The sequence below is a fragment of the Malaya genurostris genome, chromosome 1, assembly GCF_030247185.1.
Source record: "Malaya genurostris strain Urasoe2022 chromosome 1, Malgen_1.1, whole genome shotgun sequence".
Taxonomy (NCBI): domain Eukaryota; kingdom Metazoa; phylum Arthropoda; class Insecta; order Diptera; family Culicidae; genus Malaya; species Malaya genurostris.
Genome location: NC_080570.1, coordinates 136,452,323 through 136,470,864, shown reverse-complemented (window position 1 = coordinate 136,470,864; position 18,542 = coordinate 136,452,323). Strand labels below are relative to the sequence as shown.

The following is an 18,542-nucleotide window of genomic DNA, read 5'->3' as shown; positions in this document are numbered from 1 at the left end:
GCCGATTCAAGTGGAGAAATTCGGTCGAAAGGTACTGGTATGGCAAGCGATATGTTCCTGTGGTTTGAAATCAACCATTTTTTACACTACCGGAACTATAAATGCAGAAAACTATCGATCTGAATGTCTCCAGAAGAGATTGCTGCCTTTATATAAGAAGCATAGTACACCTCCACAGTTTTGGCTGGACTAAGCGTCGGCTTACTATGCCAAAACCACTCTCAATTGGCTAGAGGAAAAGGGTATACATTTCGTTGAGAAAAAATCAATCCAACAAATTGCCCTCAGCTTCGACCCATCGAATGTTACTGGGTAATCGTGAAAAGGGTCTTCAAGAAGACTGGTAAGGCAGCTGGGAGCTCAAAAAAATTCGGGCTCAAGCGTCCAAAAAATGCGATGCAACACTTGTCCGAAATTTGATGAAGAGCGTTTGCTCAAAAGTTCGAAACTTCGTGAAGGAATAACTTAAATTTCATCCGGTTTTCATTATGCTCAAGTTTAAACCTCGCACAATAAAGGATCAATTTTTAGTTTGAATCCAATATCGTTTTTTATCATAATTTGAAAGAAAAATTTGTGAATAACTTATTTTCGATACACTCCTTAGCTACTCACACACATTATTTTACATGTCTAGATATAGAATAGTTTTCATTCTCCGAATGCAGTTTTCTAATAAAAGTCAATTTCTCAACTCCGTAAACAACTGGATTCATTATGACCTGAGGAAACAGGAATTCGGATCCGGAGTGACCTCGATCTGAACGGTTATGAGCATCCGACTAGTATATGAATGTGTTCGGCCACGAAAAGCAGCAGCAGGGCAGCATCCCGGGGGGTGACAGAAAAATGTGAAAACTTTAGCGATGTGAGCTTGGCATGCTTTCCACGATCTTTCCGAGAGTTAGTTACTCAGACATTTCCGAAATTTGGTATGTGTGTTTGTATTTGCACGGACTGGGGATTCCGTCCGTCCCCTTTCCCACCCGTAATCAACATCAGCTGCGCTGTCGCATCATTATTCTTCTGGCATCCAGTACATTACAAAGCATTTAGTACTTAAAGTCTGTAAACAAGTGAGTGGGTGTCCGGTTTACCGGAAAGCGAGACAAATGGGATGGTCTTTTGCAGCACTGCAACGACAGGATGCCTCCTATCTCGAGCGGGTTTTAGGACTTGAACTCAACTGAGCTAATACGGTATATGTGCATAGGAGACTACTAAGCACTTTGCCGGTTTTCCAGATGAAGGGAAGGGGTTTAAATTTCAGCAACAGAAAAGAAATCCTGCCCGAAGATGAATAAAACAAGACGAAGATGACAAAGAATCCTCTGGGAAGTGCACAACAAACAGTTTGCAGCGTCACAAAAGCGCAGTTGAATGTTCATCATAGACTCGCTCCCTCTCACCTCCCACCACCCACCTACCGCAAGTAAACAACAAGGGAATGCTTTCAATTCCAGGCAATAATTTGCTGCTCAGTGACTGCCAGACGTGCAATCTGAGGTCGGTATGCTGGTTGACTAAAACCACTAAACGTTTGAGGCTACGGTTGCACCACAGAGGAAAAATCTCCGCCGAGTCAACGGTGACAATTTAGAAAATTCTTTGCAACATCCTGCTAATATTGCGACATGGCGACGACTGCATGGCCTCCCGGTTGCCAGTCACACTTTTCTACTTACGAGTTCAAAGTGTCTTTGTTCGTACCGACTCGTACCGCATATTGTTTTAGGAATTCCAGTGTAGAAAGCCAAGAATCGATTATGCCGGGAGCTACGGGTGAAACAGGAAGAATTCTTGTGATGAGCCACTCTCATACGTTCGGTTCTTAGCAGGCATCCTTTTTCATGCGAGTCTAACATTCCCAACTCGCAAAGGCTGGAAGGATTTCTTTTGGCTGACGGAAGAAATAGCTACGTAGTGTGAGTGCCAGTGAGAAACCCTGCGGGCTGCGATGAAAGAAAATGGAACAATATTTGAAAAATCTCTTTCTAGTGTTTTCTTTACGATTTCTGATGGTACTGACTATGTATTCGCGCGGTATGCTTCACCGTTTCCTACAGCTTCAGTAGATGGGAAACAAGGATTTTGGCCGTTGTTTATGAAATATCTCAAAAACTAGATGCCAAATTCAAGCAACAAATTTTAATCTCTACCAAACAGTGTGATTGTTGATGGTTGTTGCCCAGAGCTACTGGAACTACAACCGCTCGAATATGACAGGGACTGTGAAGATCTTCGATTTCAAAGTGGGACTTTCTACGCTATCGCCTGGAGGAATGTTTCAAGTCAGATCGATTGGGTTTTTGAGAGGAACAGAGGATTTAAAAGTAACAAAGCTTTCAAGGTTATCTCTGAATGAAAATTTAGAAGAAATATTTCAGTAATTTAAATAGTTAAGCGGGAATGAAATAAAAACAATGAACAAAAAAAAAACAAAATCCAATGCCTTCTAGCCAGAGAATTTGTCAGGGGCCATATCGATAAGGAACAGAACTATTTTTGCTGGTGTGAATTGGGGAATTAGATTCAATTTCCGGAAAAGTTTTACGAAGCGCATACATTTTTACCATTTTCTATGAATACAAATACAGCTGACATGCCTCTTTCACACTTCCTAAAATGGATAATCGTTCGAATTAGTTGTGTAACTTTTACTGCTTCGCTTCCAGAATTGTAACTGTGCATCTATACTAAAGTAAGACTTATTGACGACAACCATATTCTACCATAAAATTAAACTAATTAAACACTGAACAACAGTAATAGTATTTATTTTTAATTCGATCAGTATCTAACAGGGAAAATAGATTGAAAAAATGTCATGCGAATGCAACTATGTAATAAAAACCTGTTTTAATCCACCTAGTGGTGTAATGATGCCTTTCTCATGTACATATAATATTGTGGTATTCTATTCAAAAATTTTCTCTTCGATTTTTGAAAGAAACCAAGTGATTGTTTATGCATAACATACAGAGTAAAACAGTGCTTTGATTGCGTAAGCCATCCTTAAGAGAACGAAATGGGTTCACTATTATATGCACTTCCGGCACCGGAACCCGAGAACCAGTATAATCGAAGTCGGTTCGTACGGCCACCAACTAACATGACACACAAACTCTTCTAGTACGCACCCTATAACTCCGGATTCGGAAGTCGGATCCGGATGAAATTCAGGAATTCCGTATGGGACCGGGAGACCTTTCATTTGAATCTAAGTTTGTGGAAATCGGTCAAACCATCGCTGAGAAAAGTGAGTGAGATCCATTTTTATATATATGACCACTATTTCTGGTACTTCCGGAACCGGATACCGGGAACCAGGATAGCCGGAATCGGTTTGTTTAGTTGCCTACTGATAATGACTATCGATTTGTGTAGTTTTGAGACCAGTTTAGAAAAATTTTCACGTTTTTTGTTTCGCCGGTTTAAGTGACGGTGTACAATATTGAACATACTTAACCCTATAATTCCGGAACCGGAAGTCGGAGCCGGGTGAAATTCAGGAATTCCGTATGGGACCGGAAGACCTTTTATTTGAATCTAAGTTTGTGGAAATCGGTCAAACCATCGCTGAGAAAAGTGAGTGAGATCCATTTTTATATATATGACCACTATTTCTGGTACTTCCGGAACCGGATACCGGGAACCAGGATAGCCGGAATCGGTTTGTTCAGTTGCCTACTGATAATGACTATCGATTTGTGTAGTTTTGAGACCAGTTTAGAAAAATTTTCACGTTTTTTGTTTCGCCGGTTTAAGTGACGGTGTACAATATTGAACATACTTAACCCTATAATTCCGGAACCGGAAGTCGGAGCCGGGTGAAATTCAGGAATTCCGTATGGGACCGGAAGACCTTTTATTTGAATCTAAGTTTGTGGAAATCGGTCAAACCATCGCTGAGAAAAGTGAGTGAGATCCATTTTTATATATATGACCACTATTTCTGGTACTTCCGGAACCGGATACCGGGAACCAGGATAGCCGGAATCGGTTTGTTCAGTTGCCTACTGATAATGACTATCGATTTGTGTAGTTTTGAGACCAGTTTAGAAAAATTTTCACGTTTTTTGTTTCGCCGGTTTAAGTGACGGTGTACAATATTAAACACACTTTACCCTATAATTCCGGAACCGGAAGTCGGATCCGGATGAAATTCAGGAATTCCGTATGGGACCATGAGACCTTTCATTTGAATCCTATTTTGTCAAAATCGGTTCAGCCATCTCCGAGAAAACCTAGTAAGATTATTTGACACATACACACACACATACATACATACACACACACACACACACAGACATTGCTCAGCTCGGTGAACTGAGTCGAATGGTATATGACACTTGGCCCTCCGGGCCAATTTTCACTAGTCGGTTTTTCAAGTGATTGCATAACCTTTCTATATGAGAAAGGCAAAACCTCGAAAGTGTTCCCAAAGAGACGGGACTAGAACCCGTAGCTAGCTCCTAACCGGGAAAATTGTTTTGCCAATTAAGCTACCCTGCATATGAAAACATATGAAGAGAAAGACTAATTCACTAGAAGAACCAAGCATGCTTCGCTGTACTTGACCACTTATAGTCCTATCTAACGCAAACCTAACTTTACCTGACACGCCATCTTAGTTTCATTATTTGAACCTTTCTTAGGTTGGCGGTTGAATTTTACACGGGCTCTCATGGGGAACTCATATAATTTCAATTACAGTCTGTAACATGAGAGCGTGGTCACTGTTGTGAGAAAATGAAAAGACTCAACACGAAAATACTTTTGAATATTGTTTTATTAGATCAAAAACTTACATGCAAATACATTAATAGCAAGTCCAATCCCCTTCAGTGTTAATAATGGTTCAAGGTATATTTTGAGCGAGGTTTGCGCATATTTTTCTGAAAACAACCTCCAAATTTGTGAACTCGGCGAACAAGCTGTTTCAAATTGTGTGGTCGGTTCTTCCTAAGCTTGCGAACTCTTTTCCTGTTTTGATCTATTTTGAAGCACCTTCGCGCAAGATTGATGCCAGATTTTTCAAAAACAGAAAAAAAAATTTCCTACAATACACCGCCAGAACCGCGATTTGGAAAGTCATCGACATCTTTCACCACTTTGAAAAGATTCACCCACTTACTCATAAACTGATTCGACGTTTGCATGTATTTCGCCGCGGCAGCTTGGGACCATTTGGGTGCGAATACTAAAAAACTGCTTCAAAGCGTACGTGGTACTCATTTTGGAAAAATGCTGAGATCGAATTCTAAACAATAGTCAGCTGATTTATTCTCGCATTGCATGATTGACACTACTACCATCGTGACCACGCTCTTATGTAACAGACTGTATATTGTAGAATTTTAGGATCTGTTACAAGAAGTGTTAATTTGAAAATTCAAAAAAAAACTACAAGGATCAGCCCAATGGGGTTGTTCGAGCCATTGATGTGGAACAAGGCAACCAAAATTTCTAATGATCTACAATCAAAAAGTTCAGTCAATCTCAACCAACACCATTTGCATCTATTACCGACGAAATTACACCATTATCCCAAATGTATGCAATTATATCTTTGTACATACTTGCGATTTCGATAATTAAGCTTCTCTTCGCCAAGCTTGTGTTCAAGCTTTTTATGCAAGCAGTTTTTTTAGCGTTAAGTTTCTCTACCATTCTGCGATTTCGGTTGAAGCGATAAACTATTTCTCATTATCAATCGAGTTCATCTAATATAAATTAGAAATTAAGCTTAAGCACTCAAAATTTATCCAGGGGTAGTTGTCAATTTCTCATGGGGGAACGACATAACATGGAATTCCGAGCTTGCATGACACAAGATCAGAGCATACCAATTAAGGGCTGAGGCCAGTGTTTTTTAGGGCGTTTTAAAGGGCTATTTTCACGCTTCAAATTGGATTTTCTCAGAAACAGTGACGAATATCAAAAAACCCAACAGACAATCTCTTAGAAATTTAGTTTAGATTATTCTGTGAAATTTTCAGAATGATTGTTTGACTTTAGCGGTCAAGAAACTCTTTTTTCTGAAGGAAGAATTGCATAGCTGAAAACGACAACTTTCAACTTGTTCATTGAATATCTCGCCTTCAAAAGCATGGATCAAAAATCTATCCAGACAATGTCTACACTCCAAAAAAATTTGAATTTTACAGGTGACTTAATCTCTCATATGATGTAATTCATAAAGTCCTAATTTGTAAAATGACTGAAGATTTTATTTGTAATGACTTAATGTTAGATGAGCTTGAATTTTACTCTTTTCGACTGTACCTTGCGTTTTGCTAGCAGGTGCGACTGTATAAATTTAAATGCACCTTTTACCAGCTAAGCAGATGCATGCTCCTGTGACTCAGTCGATTAACAGACGTACTTGCGATCCAATGATTCTCGGTTCATGTCGCAGCGGTCAGTATTCTTTTCTTTATTCCAATGCATTTCATCTCATGGAGTCTTAGACACAATATTAAATGTTCTTCGACGTAAATTTGCGTGAACTGCGACGCTTTTCCATTTCTTCATTCTTAGGAAAATTGATTAACTATTTGTATTTGTATGATATTTGAGAAATTTGATAGTGTTTCCAATGTATAATAAGTTTTGGAGGTATTCATACTTACTTTTCTAAGTTAGCGTTCTACTCCATATTCACGTGTTCGTCAAATCTTAAAGGGTCCCTATCCTTATCACTATTTTTTTTTGCAAGTATGTTTTTGAATGTTACACATTTCGAAGATATAACAAAATGGATTTGATTTACTGATGGCAAGAAATTTTCGAAAGACTTCAACTAATCATAAAATTCTGACGTTCGAGTTTATCGATTAACGACATGCTTTTAATTTATTTATTTTATTTTATTTGGGAGCTGGGTAAAGCCCGCTGGAGCTGAAATTTACAATCTCTCTCTCCAGCAGGCATAAAACCTCCTCTTCTTTTAATATCAACAGATTACAAAGATCCAACAGATTTACTGCTTAATACTAAGGGCTTAAAGTAAAATTACTCCCGGCGGGGGTCAAGAGTGACTGGACGGTGACGATGAAGGTCGCATCCTGCTGTCCGTGAGGGTCCGCGGGAAAACCCCCAAGTCACAAACACTCGGCGGGTGTCCGGCAAGCTGGCCCTCGGAGAGCGGTGAATAATAGCAATGAAGGAAAGAAAGGAGAGAAAATGAGAGAGGTGAATATTGTAGTAAATGGAATTACGAAGGGGTTCGAAGGGGTAGAAAGGGGGGGGGGGTCTTATTACTAACAATTAAAACTAAATCTATAACCCTATAACTAGTTGATGACGTCAAGCCTTACATGGTAGTAATAGTACTCTTGCTTAAAAAGTGAGAGAGAAGAAAAAAAATGGTAATAGTGTACAAGGGTTGGCGGAGAAGGTGGTTGACGAGTGTGGACTAGCAACTGTGTTAGAATCGGCATGAAGATCTAATTAGTGGCCAAAAAGATGGTGGAAAGTAGAGAAAACGACTGGTTTAAAATCAGCATGTAGATCTAATTAGTGATCGAAGAATGCATGGTGAAAGATAGAGATAAAGAAGAAAAGACGACCGGGTTAATTTCGGCGAGCGAATCTAGTTAGTTTCCAATGGAGATGGTGGAGAGGAGTGGGGGTTGAACGAAAATACAATAATGTATGTATGCATGTATGTGGAGCAGGAAAAAGCCCACTGGAGTTGAGAATTTTTAAACCTCTGCCTCCAGCAGGCATACAAAACCTCCTCATCTTTGTACCAATCTTTGATTCTAAAACTAACATGATAAGTGACTAAGAAACAATCGTTTGATTACATTTCGAGATACATGAAGATCGAAGACATTATATAAGTTAACGAATAAACGACACATACTAGTAAACGGTTCATTGAATCCATAGTTTGTTCTGGCGGAAGGTAATCTTAAAAAGGGGTGATAACGCAGACTACGACGATGAATGTCGAAATTAATTAATTGTAAGAGTTCGGGACATTTGATACGTGATTGTAACAAATCGGCTATGAAAACTGCTTCTGAGACATTCCTACGAACAGATAATAGATCCAAGCCTATAAGCTTACAGCGATCTTGGTAACTAGGTAGATTTGCAGGGTCGTTCCGTGGTAGATTGCGTAGAGCAAACCGAACAAATTTTCGCTGGATAGCTTCGGCGCGCTCATCGTCGATTTGATAGTAAGGCGACCAAATAATAGGCAGTGTACATTGACAAAGTTTTTGGTTACGCAAAAAACAAATCCTAGAGGCTTTGAAGCCTTGGAAATGATGTAATCAATGTGGTTTTTGAAGTTTAACTTGGCATCAAGAATAATTCCTAAGTCCGTTACAAATGATTCGCGTTTCAGCACTTTTCCCGTAATGTTGTACTCGTATCTTATAAACGAGTGTTGGCGGGAAAGGGAAATAACAGAGCATTTTGAGGCGTTCAATGCCATCCTGTTGATTTGATACCAATTAACGAATGAATCAAGCTGTGATTGTAGAAATATTGTGTCTTCTTGAGATTTAACCTGGTGATATAGCTTGAAATCGTCAGCAAAGGACAGCTTACAGCATTTAAGCAAACAATTGAGATCATTAAGGTATAGTAAAAATATAAATGGTCCCAAATGACTGCCCTGGGGTACTCCAAAGCTGAGGGTGTCGTCGAGCAGTTTCGAATTTTTACAGACATTTTGCGGCCAGTTAAATATGAATGGAGCCAGTTCAGTAAGGATCCATTGAAACCAAGCCTATCGAGCTTAGCTACTGTTATTTGATGATTTATCTTGTCGAAGGCTGCGGAGAAATATGTATAGATTGCGTCAACTTGGAGACGTGCTTCAAGAGAACGGAGTAGCTTCTTGAGTTTGCAAAACGACGAAAAATGTTCGAATAACAGTTTAATAGATGTCCCAAAGAACAGATGCTATTTATCCACGACATAGATAGCACTTTCACTAGCTCGGCGCGATAGAAAAACTGAAGTATAGGCGAATATTTCACACTGTTACGGTTGATATTCCAGAGCGAAAATATTTGCACTTGAATTGACTTGGTATACACTGAACCAAAAAGATTTGCGCTCTCTTGAGTCGGATTGGTCTCTGCATCATGCACGCAAACCAAATGTTTTGTAATACCTAAAACGTATTTAAATTTATTATTTTCACGTTTCCTCTTAGACTCGTCAGTGCATAACAGTTTATGTTGAATGCCACCTCCAGTTTTACATAAACCGCTAGGCAGACCTACACTTATATTTAGCATCGAAGTGCCAAGTCCTTTCTGACGTGTTAGGCACTGACGAGTCTAGGACGAAACGTAAACATAATGAAATCGGTTATGTGCCCTAGCACAAACAAGATTAATCCCTAAATCACATATGCAAAGTTTCATCCGAATCGGAATATGTGAAGTCTGATGAGTTGCTAATCATTTCTGGGATTTCTCAGTACATAAAACATATATGTCCGCCATTTTATTCGCTTTAGTTTGCTGGTAGCGTTCGAAAAAAGAAGAGAGTAATAAAATGGACTCATCAAGGATGCTAAAACACACAAACATAAAGGGAATTGAAGGAATCACCCTCAGATCCAAAACAATCAGTTGAAAATGGCATAACATTTTGTGGAGTAGTGCTAACAAAGTGATATCATTTGGTTTAGATGACAAGCGTTCAGGGTCGACGGAAGCCTTATTGGGAGTATACTGAACTCCTGGACCTGGAACCTGTCTGGGTGTGGATTTCCATTACTGATAATCCGTTTTATTCACTTCTTTTAAACATGTTCGTTATGCTGAGTTGCATAACAGGTTATCATAAGAGCAACTGTTGGGAAACCAACCAACAAGTTTGCCTAATTCATCATATGGAATGTTATCAGTTGTCTCGAACAATCGTAGATGTCAACACTTCCCAGTTTAAAACCATCACTTCCAGATGTCGCCAAGGAAGCAATCAATTTGCATCACGTGGACCGCAGCTTTGCTGCTCCCGGAGAGATAATGATTTATTTTCTTGGGGTCGATACATCACGGTCGGAAGTTTCGCCTGTGTGTGTGTTGGTAAACACCATCCATCTTGCGCTGCTGAAGGGGGTGCGGATAGTCGTGACACGCAAAATTATCCCGCCTGCACGTCAGATAATGAGAGAAAAGTATTCGCACGGTAGGACGAGCTCTCTCTCTCTGTTAACCAAGGCTCCGGATGCTGGACGTGAGTTTTAGAGAAGGCTACTGGCTTGTAGCTTCACGTCGACAATGAAATCGTTAATGTACTTCGTGTGGATGTGGATGCTGGTCCTCCTGCAAGGTGCCCTGTATGTGTAGTGAAATGTGTTACGTGTGGCGGTCTCCTTATGAAAATTGTTTTATGTGTCACAATGTCAATCGCAACCGTGAACTGTAGGCTGCCAAATACAAGGTCCTCGTGTCCACTTGATTACTTCGGATTGAAGTTCTGTTGCAGCACGGGTGGTTCTGCTGAAACGGGACTACTTTGAAATTATAATTTAATGAGGACTAATTCATTGGCAAGAAAGAAAGAAAGCACGGATAAGACGACGGGATGCTGCGGGTGTAAGTGTTTTGATTCCAGAAGAACTGTGAAATGACAAGACCATAATGGTCAAATAGAGAGCAGGTGGAAACTGTGAAGTAATTTGGCTTTCATAAGAATGTCAGTCGAAGTGGAAAAATCATTAAATTACTGTCAGCGTGACAAAAATTATAATGGATTATGCAAAAGTGAAAATTACTTACAAAATTTCCGAGGAAGGTAAGAGAATCTCGTTACAAGTTGAAATGGATTTAATCACTGCAGCGAATCCGACGATGGGCATGGGGGTGGCCATCAGTGCAAGGGTGTGAATTTTAAAAACAGTTATTGATTGAAAAATGAGAGTGTGCAAGCCTGTAGCTTATTGTCACATATATGTTGGGGATGTGAATGGGTGCAAGCTTTGCCGCGGAAACAATATGAAGCACTGATTGAACGAAGGATTCTTTGTCATTGGCTTTCGTATTGGCGCCTGTACCTTTCGTATTTTATTTTACGTCAAATGTTTACATGGTCGTAAAAGTAGGTAGCGTAGCTTAGCAATATATTATACATTGAACTAAATCGTTTTAGAATTTCCAAAACATATTACTTTTCCTTCTAATGTTAAGAAGTGATCATTTATCAGATTTTGTTATTATCTCTCCTAATCTTCTAAGTAACTCTGGCCTGTGATTATGAGCAAAATTATGGACTCTTGCAACTTTTATCCATCATTCCACTCTGAAACGTGTATTGAAGAACATGTAAAACTGTTAATGTTGGGAATTGACAATATGGGCTTTGATTTGAATATCAAACTTCGCACTTAAAGACGAGCGGTAAATGTGCAGTATGTTTAAAAACCGTCGTGATTGAAAATAAAAAGATTATCACTGTGCGAAGTCAAGAAAGCTGCAATAAGTATAAAATCATTCCGTGGGGTTTGAGTAAAAGTAGATTCTTGAAAGTATAAACACATAAAACTCATATATGTTTCTTTCATAATCAGTCAAATCGAATTATTATATTGAAGAAAATCCTAGTTTCTGTGAAACGCTCGCACTTTGGACTTGACATTCTTCATTAAATTCTGCACAGTTACTTTTGTAACTTTCCTGGTGGCAGCTGTCCAGTTCTTTTTAACTCATGCATGTTTTGGAACACTGTACCTTCCTTCCGAAAGTGCTGCTTGACAATTGCCCAATAGTTTTCAATTGGCCGAAGATCCGCGCAGGTCGGTGGGTTGATGTCCTTTTCCACGAATTATACATTATTTTTTGACAACCACTGTAGAACGGAGTTGGCGTAGTGGGCTGAAGTCAAATCCAGACAGAAGAGTGGAGGAGCCTTATGCTTTCTGTACAGTGGCTGCATTCTCTTCTTCAAACATTCTTCCTCGTACACCTTGGCCTTAATTGTGCCCTTCGTGAAGAAAATCGACGACCGCAAACCACAGGTACAAATTGCTTGCCAGACCAACACCTTTTGCTCAAACTTTTCCATCGCCACCGTGGTGTCAGCGTCGTCCAGATCCTGGTACACCGATTTCGTATAATATTGCGGTCCGGGCAGCGCTCGAGAGTCTTCCTTGGCGTAGGTTTCGTCGTCGATCAGGATGCATCCGTCTTTATTCTGTAGAATCCGGTTATACAGTTTTCGCGCTCTTGTTTTGGCCTGAACTTGCTGTACCAGGGACTTTTTCGTCACCGTCTGTTTCTTGTATGTTTTCAGGGAGTTCCGAACTTTGATCCGTTGAATCATCCCGATGCTGGTGTTGAACTGCTTGGCCAAACCCCGCGTCGACGCCGATGGGTTTTTCCTGATGTACTCAACAACTTCTAAGTCCCGGCCGGGCTGGCTGGGACCCGTTTTCCTACCGGATCGGGGCAAATCCTTCATGGAAAGGATCTTACCGAACTTCTCGACAATATTTTTGACACTGGTGTGGTGCACTTTCACCCGTTTTGCAATTTCGTTGTACGTGACACCACTTTCTGAGCACCAAGTGTCCAGAATTTTCTTTCGCGTTTCCGGATCAATTCGACTCATCATTGAAACGATAAACCGTACCGAAACCAATCGATTGCGCAGCTGTTATTGACATGTAAACAAACATGTCACCGCAAAACACGCTGCAAAAAATTAAGCCATTTCAGAGTAATAACTGTTTGAATGTTGCTAACTACTTATCGATACACTCCTTAGTAGTTCCAAAGTAGGTTTATATATCCATTAACTAACAAGATCTGCCAACTAGGTGATTCCATTAGCCATTTTTAAATAAATTTGTACCTCGTTTCGCCAATGCTTGTAGAAATACTAATGAAATTGAATTCTTTTTTCACTTAATACCGGAGCTGCAAGTCGAACCTGGATTAACTTTTCAGGGAGTTTTTAAGAATTTTAAGACCTTTTCTTTGTATCATATTTGCACATATTACCTTTTAATTCTTGCAAGAAAACTTTGAACTGCACGAAAGCCTGCTGAAACCCACTACCAGTGCATATTTCTGCCAAGTGAACCATTCTTCATAAGCATCAGCATAAATCTGCGTTAAATCTCCAAATTCAAGAAAGTTCAGAAACTAGCTTTACGATCAACATTAAATTTATTCGGATGGAATGAATTTTGATAATGTATTTTTTGAATATATGTGGGTCATGTCTGCTTTGACAGCAATCAGTAGGAATGTATTAAATTTTAATTACGAGTTTGAAGTTTTTCCGAATGTAAAAACTTCAAGGGCTTTTTTCATCGTGAATGTATGGATAAAAATAAGAATTATAACTAATAGCCTTGAAATAAATGCGGTTTTTGCAAAAGTCTTCATGATTTATAAAAATTATTTTTTGTGATTTATCGTCATTTTTGTATAAATCTATTTCGTGCGTCAAAACTTCTACTCGTTCTGAACATGAATCATAAAAGTCCATCATATTTCCTCGATTTTGCATTTCGAAATTTATTTGATGTCAATAAATGCTACAGTTTTGAACATCAAAATGGTGGCCATGAAATTTTCCTCAATACAAATTACACTTATACTAAGAAGTAACAAATAAAATAGCCCACAACAAATGTGAAACATTTATCCAACACGTACACACATAAAACTAGATTTATGAAGGAATTGAACTGACAATAATGTTTTAAAGAAAATGTTTGAAAGCAATATTATGTATGCATGGTTTTATTCTAGTACAAGTAGTTTAATTTTTAGTCCAGTTGTTAATCTGGATAAAGTGTTTAACAGAAGCTTTAAAACCATGATATTACTTGTCAAAAGAGACACTTATTATAGTTGTCATAAAACAGGTAGTGATTGAAAAATTAATTACAAAACTCCTATAAATTATAATCAGAACCATAACCATACATACGAACTGTTACTTGGGTATGGAACCATAAGATTTTTTGTTTGAATTTTAGTTTGTGAACATCGGTTCAGCCATCTTTGAGAAAATTGAGTGACAAATGAAATATTCCAAAATCGGAACACACTTCAATTTCTCAGCAACGGTTAAGCCGATTATCATAAATTTTGATTCAAATTAAAGCTCTCATTGTCCTAAATTGTCAACCATATCCGACTTCCGGTTCCGAAATTATAGGGCGATAGGTACCAAATCATTCGAACCGTCATACAAAATGACGATGCAAAACCGGTACGCATCGGTGCTAATACGGAAGAAGAAAACATCACAGCCTTTCCGAACCAAACACACAGTGTGCTTTAACCTATTTTGTACAAGTTATTGCAAACGAAAACCTAAACCGTTTTCAAAACACAACGGAATCCATCAAATCCGAGCTCATATGATCGTATTGAAGAAACCAGAACGCCGGTGCAAACACCTGTGACCGATGTTTGGTTTGGTTAAACACAGTGCTGTTGGTTGGCAAATACACATACACACCGAAGACTGACTTCGAAACTGATACACTGAAGATGAATGCACTATTACGGTAGTATTACACTAAGGTCTTTTTTCCCCGGTTTATGATTTTCACGTGGATTTCCTAATTTACGCGGTTTTCTTGTTTTGTCTTAGAAATGCATAAAACGTAGAGATCTGGTGTTATCCCGAACTTTTTAAGTAACTCTCTGACACTTAGCAAACTCTCGCAAAAGCTAAAAAACTGTTAGATTACATCAGATTTCGACTTATTATGAATTTCTAAGACATTTGGTATCAAAAAAAAATTTGATTTTCGAGTTCTCTGAATTTCTCTAAAGTTCTAACTAAAGTTCCAAGGTCGAATTTGTTAAAAAAATATTTTCGAGATTATACCAGATTCATGAATTTCTAAGACATTTGGCATCTAAAAATATTGTTATGAGTTTTATTCAATTGAAACAATAATAAACTTAATTATGACAGTTGTGACCCAAAGCACCCTTCATGGGGGGTAGAGATGGTCGGGTATCGGGTATTTTGCCCGAAACCCGACCCGTACCCGTACCCGACGGGTTTTTGGTCGGGTACGGGTAAAAATTTTTATTTTTAATCAGGTACGGGTCGGGTACGGGTAAAAAAAATTTACTGCTTACTCGGGTACGGGTCGGGTCGGGTAAAAAAATTTACTACTCACTCGGGTACGGGTAAATTTTTTTTCTGATCGATTACCCGACCATTTGTACTTCACATAAATATGTTTACACGTTGACGAGAAATTTTTATTGCAAAACAGTTGTTCCGAAAAATAAACAATTTGATTCAAGGGGTTTTGACATTCGCGCCTAGAACCAGACCTGAAAACTGGCATCTTTTTCCAGAAAAAAACATTTCTTTTCTTCATTTAAAAAAACGATCAATCATAGTTACGTGAAAAGTTATGTGAATATTTTCCACCCTCCTTTTTTATAACATATTTAATAAGACACACTGCCTTAGCTCTAAGATGTTGCGGTCAGACCCTACTTTCCACGTAGGTTTTAATGGACTGCCATTTTAAAGCTGTTTAATGCACAATCCAGTAAAAATTATTTGATTCATATATAAAATGTAGTGTAGTACTCATATCACATTCAGATACCAGAAAACTGTTATTTTAAATATTGGTTGGAGATTTTCAAAATTTACATATAAATCATTAGGATTCTAACTATAAAAACATGAACATTTATTTCAGAAAATCTGCATAGAAGTTCTTCTTATTCTTCACTTCTGGGTGGTGTCACCTCACTTGAAATGACACCGATTGATGGCACAGCAAGTTGAGCTATATTGCCAGTTAGATGTCAACATTTCATAAGGGCACATAAACCAATGAGAGTTTCTCTTTGTTTACTTTCTCTTTTGTGAATATCTCCTTAATTTTCACGTGTACCTACAAAGTATTCGTGTAGAATGAAAGATAATATCTCCATGTTTCCAACATTACCAAATATGTAACGAACGTTTGTATAATAACGCAGATATAGTCGAAAGAGAAAGTAAACAAAGAAAATCTGTCAATTGTTTTTAGGCCCTTTTGAAATGTTGACGTCGAGTTAATTTACGTTTCTTTTCACTGAAAATCTCGATGCGTGACAGTCGCAAAAGTACGGGTGAAAATCTTTTCACGCGAAATGCTCAAATTTTCACCGTGTTCACTCGTTGAGGGTTCCAAGGGAGGTGGAACAGAAGTTCAATGGCTGTAAAAACCACCAGCTCCCGTTAACATCGTTGGTGTGGGTTTGTGAGGCTTACAAAACGGGCATATTTGACAGATTAATTTAAATCAAAATCATAATTCATTTTGCTTTGTAGTAAAAAAAATGTAACCAAAAAAAATTTCTCACAAATGTTCAAACTACTTACACTTGAAGGACTCACAGTTCACCATTTTCAAAATTGAATTTTTCACACCGGGAATACACGTACATTATATGATGTTTGGTCAATTCACGTAAACGAGCCGACGATACTCTATTAATTTTAGGGGATGTTCGTGATTTTTCAAGTGATTCTAATGTGAATTTTTATTTGTGTGTCAAGATAATGAGCACGCTTACTTGTGGTTCTAAAGAATTGGATCAAAAGTAGCACTGTTTCGTAAAAACCATACCTTTGTAAATGAGTATAAAGTACCAAAGACATTGGAAATCCATTCATGCTTCACAGTGTATTTATATGTTTAAATGTAAACAAGCATTTTAATGTATTTTACTGACAAACTAGAGCCTGATACGCTCTATCTAGCTCGCTATCTAAAACACTTTATTTTTTCCATCCTGAATTTTGGTAAACTTTTTACTACTCATTCGGGTCGGGTACGGGTACAGGTAATTTTTAATCGGGTACGGGTCGGGTACGGGTAAATTTTTTTATTTTTTATCGGGTACGGGTAATTTTTTTTTATTATTGATCGGGTACGGGTCGGGTACAGGTAATTTTTTTTGCTGATCACTCGGGTACGGGTCGGGTTCGGGTATAAGAATTTCTATACCCGACCATCTCTAATGGGGGGGTACCGTGGGCCAAAAGTCAACAAATTTTCAAGTTCAATGTCTATGTAAAAATTCACAATGAAGGTAATGAGGGATACTACAATGCCAGAGTACGGAATTTTTAAATACCTTTCATTTACAGTGATAAAAAAATGTCAACGTTCCTTCAGTCGCCGTGTAATCTAAAACTCTAGGGTGTTCGCTTAGTTCGAAGCTTTCGTATTTACGATAAACCAACTTCAAAGCAGTTTGTGGAATGTATTGTTTAGCATTGAAGCAGTGGGAACATCCGTTTCGTATTCGTTCAGAACATTTAAGATGCCAAAAGTTCCTTCCCGATCATCCGGCCACAGGTAGCAATTACAACATTTGAAACTGACATGTTTTACAATTGCTACAGAACTGTTATGCAATTGTGAAACATGTCAGTATCAAATGTTGTAATTGCTTCCTGGGGTCGTCTTTACGGATCCAATCACCACGTGATATGCCTCATGCATGCATGCGTGCAGCCTACTTCGTTCCTTCAGTCCTACGTAATCTAGAACTGTGTTTGCTTTTTTATAAGTATTTTTTGGCCCGCACAAAATATGGACAAAAACTGTGGTGTTTGGATGAAATACCGGGACAAAACTAAATTAATTTCTAAGCAGTTCGTATTGTTTAGCGTTTTTTTCTATAAAAATTTATTTTTACACGTAAGCGCCTTCCTTTCCTATTCAATAATTGAGTATAATTTTAAAACTATTCGATTAACATTTAGGAATTTTTGGTTTGTACACAGAGTACATATTTATTTTCGATTCAAATTAAACTGTCAGGCTGAAATGGCAGTTTAATTCGAACAGCTTTAAGCACTGATGAGCCGAAGGCGAAACGCAAAGATATTTGATTAAATTTTAATCGATTATCTGGGGGTTATTTTGTTTTATAGAGATTTCAGCCTTATTTTCATTCGCCTCTTCGGGTCAGAAAAGCTTTTTAACCCTATGTGCGGGGGATTATCTGGGTTATACATCGGTAACTCAATTAATCGATCGATATTACGACATACCTAGATTCTTTCTCCGGAACTATTAAATTAAATTTATAGCCCATAGCCATGTTATGACATTAATGAATGCAAAAGTTTTGAAATCGCAAGAACACGAACACACGCACACAGTCAATTAAGGCGTAATTACTTGTCAGAACCAGAACATTTCCTGGCATGCTGTGATGACACTCTTCTCAAAGCTTTCGCTGATTTCTATTTACATGACTGAAGATATGCTGATCCATCAACGTCATTCACCTAAAGAAATAAACATTTTCCCAAAAGCCTATTACCAAGTGAAGAAATTGTGTAAACACGAGCTCCAAGCACAATGGCGCTAGTTTATCTTTGATGGGATTCTTTGCGGGCGTTTCTTATTGTTTATTTGTTTATAGCTTGTCTGAGCATGGAATGAAAATCGAGCTCCCAGTAAACCAGGTTGCGTTTTAAAGGTGTGGCTTGGATTTGTATGTTTACCCCAAAAGTGGGACAAAATTCTGGAGCGAGAAGTGTGTTTTCGAAAGCAGCTCCCT

General features: G+C 38.4%; 1 protein-coding gene across 3 annotated transcripts in view; it reads left to right on the top strand.

Moving 5' to 3' along the window:
- The window catches only part of LOC131425861 (gamma-aminobutyric acid receptor subunit beta-like), a 69,187-nt gene that overhangs the window by 10,900 nt on the left and 39,745 nt on the right, over positions 1 to 18,542 (top strand). The window contains exon 1 of one of the 3 annotated variants that reach the window (XM_058588108.1): positions 10,237 to 10,577. The exons of 1 other annotated variant lie outside the window; for it this stretch is intronic. The gene's annotated coding sequence lies outside the window, so the exon portion shown is untranslated. Of the gene's footprint in view, positions 1 to 10,236; positions 10,777 to 18,542 lie in introns of those variants that run through there. One more of the 3 variants, XM_058588106.1, reaches the window with a different exon arrangement.